Below are 6299 nucleotides of genomic sequence, written 5' to 3' on the forward strand. Positions count from 1 at the left end.
CTCTCTCTCTCTCTCTCTCTCTCCCTCTCTCTCTCTCTCTCTCTCTCTCTCTCTCTCTCTCTCTCTCTCTCTCTATCTCTTTTTTCTCTCAATTCCCGCAATTTTCTCTGTTGGATCTTCGTTGTGGAATAATCAGGTATACCTGACGAGAAATTCCCAATCGTGCTTCTAAATGAAAAAGATATTTCTACTTTCACAATTAGAGAAATTTTTATACTGTGTTGTTATTAGTCAATCTCTTACTTTGAAGTGTTTGCACTTTGGGACTAGAGGCTGATCATTTAGCGATTGGCCGACAGTTTGTACACAGAGTTTAATTTGATAAGTGCGTTCACAATTTACATTACACAAGTACAAATTCAAAGTAAAGATATTGCAAGTGCATATTGTCCCACACATTTGACATTAATATGCCGTGTGTGTAGAAATCTCGAATGACAATCTCCCATAAGTGCCGCAATATTGTGACGTTATGGATTACCCTCATCCGGGCTGAGTGGGCCCGAAACGATAAGCGTGCTTAAAAGTTTCACCGTTTTACAAAACGGCCAGCGCGGTGACCTCCAGGGCCGGGAGAGGCTTTCGCGCCACGTGTTTGCATTAGCGAAAAGCACGCGCGGCAATGAACGAAGCCGTTTGTCCGTGGTCGATATTCGATTTCTGAAATTAGTCGCGGGCACGGTAACTTTTAGTGTCGCCTAAACGCGCCCCGATGGCCCGCGGGAAATAGAAAAGTGCGTTATACGAGGGAAAGAGTGCATTAGACGGCCCGCGCACAGCGAATATCTGCGCTGCGCGCCCGGCGGAATCGGGCTTCCGTCCGCCCACGCGCGTACCGGTGCATCGAAAATGCAGGAGCGCCCGAATATTTGCGAATACGCGCGCAGTTGATAGTCACAATCGTTGCGGATAGCGAAATCCTATTACGTCGCACATATACCCGTTACACGGCGCGAGTATTCCGTCGAGTGCGTTACCGCATACGCTCCTCCCTCTCGTACGAACCTTCTCCTCCTCCTTCTCCTCTTCCTCCTTTACATTCACATCCTCCGCTTTCTCGTGAGAGTTTCACGGACGAAAATCCCCCGAATGTCTTTGGCGACATTCTCAGTCCGGCTTTGAAAAGTGACGCATCTTTCGTTAGTAAAAATTCGACAATGTCAAGTATTCCAACGGTTGCATGTCATGGCAGGAATATTGCGAGAATTTACTCGGAAATTCAAATGCCTTGTTCTTTACAGCCGGTTCTCTAGATGGAAAGATATTTCTATCTTTGCAACTGCGGGAACAATTATGTAGGAAATAGTAAATGTTTATATTCCGTGTGTACTAATAACATGTTTACACTAGCATGCAATATTTTTCAGATAAGAAGATATACATTTTATAAAAACCTTAGGGAAATCTTAGCTTCTCATGAAAACAATTGTTTTATTTAAATAGAAAAATTTAGATTTCAGTAAATATATGTTATTGGTAATCACTAAAGAAATATTTAGTATTTTTTTCAATGTAGAAGTCGACTGGCGCTCAGCGATTAGTCCGCAAAAAAATGCAAAATTTTTCCTTTACTGTAATAAAATCTAGTTATATCGTGTGTACGATGAAACATTTAAGTAATTACGATAATTTTCCATTTCCTTTATAAAATTCTTAAGCATCATCAAACACCGCAATTACAATTATAACTTTCCTTTCTTTATAATGCTTTGTTTAAATCTATTTTTACTTTTGTATTTTCTTCATTATTCTTGAAAGAGATTTGTCCCGAAAATAAATAAATAAATAATTTTGTTATACAGAGAGTCAAACATATATAGTATATTTAAATATATAGTAATTTCAGTCATAATCTCTCTCTCTATAGTCTAAAATTACAAAAGTTTTGTTATAAATGTTTACCATAATATTTTCTCCGTGTACAAATTCAAGATAATTCTATCTCGAGATTCCGGGATATCCTAGACGCCAAGCGTTCTCGTAATCGCAGACGATAGTATCTCTTTCCCGACAATCACGCCTAATATTACACCTATCAATTAAATTCTAGCGAATTTCCGTCCTCTCCACCGAGCTAATCAGCGTAATGTTATTTAATTGTATTAAATACAACTGGTCTTCATTAACGAAAATCGTCCGAATGTCATTGACATTTTTTATTCGACTTTGAAAAGTGATGCTTCTCGCTAATCAATTCCATGGTATCAGATATCAATTATTATCGTTATTAGGTAACGGTATTAGGTAACAATTGCATGCCGAGACGTGAATATTGTAAGAATTTGCCAAGAAACTCTTATACTATATTTTTATTAGTGGTTCCTACATGTGAAAGTATTTTTACCTTTGCAACCAAAAACCCACTGACGCTCAGTTTATTCGTTTATTCGTATCATATATGTTACAAGATTATCATAATTACTTGAATCTTCTTTACTTTATCGTATATTTTATAATAATTTATACAGTTTCGACACTGTCCAACTTTGCAAAAACCAATAAATAAATATAATTCAAAAGAAATATAATTTTTGCGTAACTTTTTTCGTTGTACACGTATAATTATGAAAAAATAAAAATCCTGGAATTCAAGAAGTGGGACAATATCTCGAAAAGCCACAGTCCCGAAAACTGAATACCAGGATAGTGAATACCGAAATACAATTTTCCCGAAATGTTAAAAGCATACCAATGTCCCGAAAAGTCACAATCCCGAAAACTGAGCGCAGGAACAATCTTCTGGAGTATCAAAAACATGAAATTGTCCCAATTGTCAAGTTGTGTGACAGGTTACTGACAATTTTGTGCTTCGATATTTCGGGGAGATTGTCCCTGTACGCAGTTTTCGGAAATGTGACTTTTCGGGACAACAGCATGCTTTCGATATGTATTTTGGGAAAACTATATTTCACTTGTACATAGTGTTAATATTCAATTTTCCGAATTAAATTTGTCGGGGGTTTGTACCCTACTTTACGAGAATTCCGCAATATTTTTCTTCTTTTCGGGATTATGTGTGTGCACCAATTTTTCTGCAATATTTTCTTCGCGTACATGGAGAAAAAACCGCATGAGACGGAGGAGACCACACGAGCTTACACGCGGACGTGTCGCTATAACGAAGTTAGATTGAGAGCGGCTCTCGAAGAGCAAGCGGCTCGTGTTTCAGGAACGGCCAAAGGAGGGAGGGAGAGAGGATGACGGGGAGACAGGGGGTCCGGAGATTGGTGTGCCGGCGATTGAAGTTTCGAAATTCGGCTCAAATTGGCAGCCGCTTAAGAGATTTCGTGGACGGGCGGGTGTAGAGCTCTGGCCGCATCATAATGCGGCCGAGGTTTTCCGGCGCGTCGATTTCTCGTCGGCACCTCTCCTACGGTGCCCCATGGGTGCCTCTCCCCGTATAGGTCCTCCCGTGTTCTTCCTTCCTTCCTTCTTCGTTTCTCTTTTCTCTCCTTCCCTTTCTCTTATTCATTTCTCGTCTCTCTTCCTTCTCTCCTCCGTTCGTGCCGATGCGTAATACTAGGGACGTCCACGGTCGAGTGCGCCGCTTGTGCCGCCTGTATTTTACTTTGTGCCCGGTGCGTAAGAGGATTATATCCTCTCTCCTGCGGCGGGAGGGGGAGAATGCCTTTCTCTCTTTTTCTCTCTCTCTCTCTCTCTCTCTCTCTCTCTCTCCCTGTCGGGAAACGGACATGAGACATCGAGAAAGAGAGAGCGAACGGGATAGGGCGAGGCGTGGTGGGGTGAGGTGGCGGGCCGACAAGAGGGTGAAGGAGAGGTAAGTGGTGGGTATGCTTCACTTTTCACAGGGGCGTCTTTGTTCCCTATTATCCGATGTGATTAGTCGATGATGCAGGTAAGCTACCGCGGGGGGTCCCCATTATACTTCTGGCTGAACTACTCTCGCGAGCCGCGCGAGGCCCGACGACGTGGAATTGCGACCAGCCTCCGCCAACTGAAGCTCCCTCCGTGTGCTTCACTTTCCTTCTCTCCGCACCTTTTTAGCGTCCTTCTCTCTCTTTCTCTCTCTTTCTTTCCGCGTGTCTCCTCGTTCCCTCTTGTTATCTCCTTTCGACGGCTGCGAGGCGCCCGGGGTGTGTTTCTTTTTTCTCTCGATACCATTTCCTCTTTCTCGCTCTTCTTTCACCGAACACAACATCATCATTTCACTTTCTCCGTTCGCCTCTCTGTCTCGCACGCCCTTTTTTCTATTTCGTTCTCTCCCTCTGTTTGTTGTGTGTATGTGTGTTCCTCTATCTCTCTACTCCCCTGCCTCTCGCCTCTCTCTCCCTCTCTCATCAGTCGCGGCAAATCGGGAGCCGCCGACCTGCTGTGAAATTTATACTCTTACCGTGCATCGCAACAATGATCGCAGCCTCCGCATTTTAGCACGCCCGATTTGTGTTATCGTTCGGGATTTCTTTCATCCGACCACGGGAGTTTATTTTGCCAAGTAATTAGACCGTGCTCTTGCCCGTGCACGCTATTGTGTACGTAAAGAGATCGCGCGCACAAGGTGTCCCGGGTATCGCGTGTTTCCTCTCGACTGCGGATTCCCCGGCGAAGTTGGTATCGATTTTTTTGCGGTGAAAGTTCGATTCAATCCGGCCGAGAAAATTTCTTTGGGATCTAATTGGGATCTGGTCCCCGATTTTCCGAAATAAATCTGAGTTTCGGTTAGAATTGTAATGTTTCGGATATGCGACTCTAAGTGAAGAAAGCCAAAGTTTCTCAATATTTTTTCTGGTTTTCATTTTACGGTAGGGATAAGTATAACATGTTGACTTTTTATTTCCAATTTCATTATTGTGCAAAATATTCAAAGTATCTTAAAAATGTGTTATTTTTTATTTGCTGTTCTGCTGAATATAATAGAGCTGGTGTCAAAATGGGATTCTCTATTTCATACCGTAAAAGTACATCGACATTATCTACTGAAAAGTAGCACAGTTTTTGTAGTATTTTAATTTCAATACTAGACGGGGAATTTATGTTTGGGACAAGAATTACCAATTGGTAGTAGGATAACCAATTTTGAGACAAAGAATGTGGCCAATGAGAAATGAAAGTCTTCATTAATAAAATAAATAATTTATTAATTTAGGGTGACTTTTTTACCGATTAACTTAATCGATTAATTCCTTTGTGACCAGCAAATAATTATTGGCCAGTTTTGCTGATTACAACGAAATTAATCCGGAGCCTGGTAAAAGCTATCCTAAATTAGTAAATATATTAGCGTTTATAATCCGTATTATTTTATTGATGAAGACTTTCATCTCTCTGCCTTTTCTTGCAACATTCTCTATATGTTTTTTTGTAAGGATCCTAAAAATTTATTTCGACAAAATACGTATCTTTTTAGATCATTTTTTCCGAAGTTATGAAGCGCATCACTTTGATACTTATATTATCTTTAATCTACCCATCTTTATTTATAATTTTATAAAAAAATAATTTAAGATTTGAAATGCCACAAAATGAGATTAAAAGTTCATGAGAGCTTGGCCGCTCTTCTTTGGCATTCTAATCGGAATCTATGCTGCATCCGGGAAAATCTCGGAAATTCTATACGGAACAGTGTCTCTTCCTGCGACTTTTTATTATTTTAATCCTAAAGTAGCATCTATCAGGAAGAATAAAATCCATTCGTTTACTTTCGTAGGTGAAATTTATAAATCGCGAAAAGATACTCGCCTTTTTCTCTCTCTCAATCGCCTATGAAACCATTAATGACCCGACTTGATTAGGCAAGATTCGTTTTGAAATTTTCATCAAAGGATCCTTTGCCGGCAGGAAAGTGTATCGAGCCGCTGGGCCGGCCGGTATATCGCGTAGTTATATCACGGACGGATATGCGAGTGCCGCGTTACACACAATTATTTTACCTTCGATCAAAGAACATCGTTAAATATTCACGGGCCGAGAGCGCGCATTACTCTTTTCTAGCGCGCGCACGATTACACGCGGGATTTATTCTCACATTACGATACTTTTGACCCGCGGCAAGTGGTCGCGAATTTCGCATAGTCGTTACTCATTCCGCAATGCTTCGAGCGTTGATTTCGTGAGAATTTGCAACGTGCGCGGGCTTCCTACCGTGCCGAGGGACGGGAAAATTGAATTGCTCGCGCCAAGGGCCAACGTTCAGGAGTGAAAACACGCGCGATACTTACAGATAACGAGCGATTAACGACGACTACGGTTTAAAAGCCGGCGGTGCGCGCGAAAGATAGAGAGGTGGAGAGACAGACAGAGAGAGAGAGAGAGAGAGAGAGAGAGAGAGAGAGAGAGAGAGA

The sequence above is a fragment of the Odontomachus brunneus genome, unplaced genomic scaffold, assembly GCF_010583005.1.
Source record: "Odontomachus brunneus isolate Ranch 3 - 2012 unplaced genomic scaffold, Obru_v1 Obru_scaffold_010, whole genome shotgun sequence".
Lineage (NCBI taxonomy): Eukaryota > Metazoa > Arthropoda > Insecta > Hymenoptera > Formicidae > Odontomachus > Odontomachus brunneus.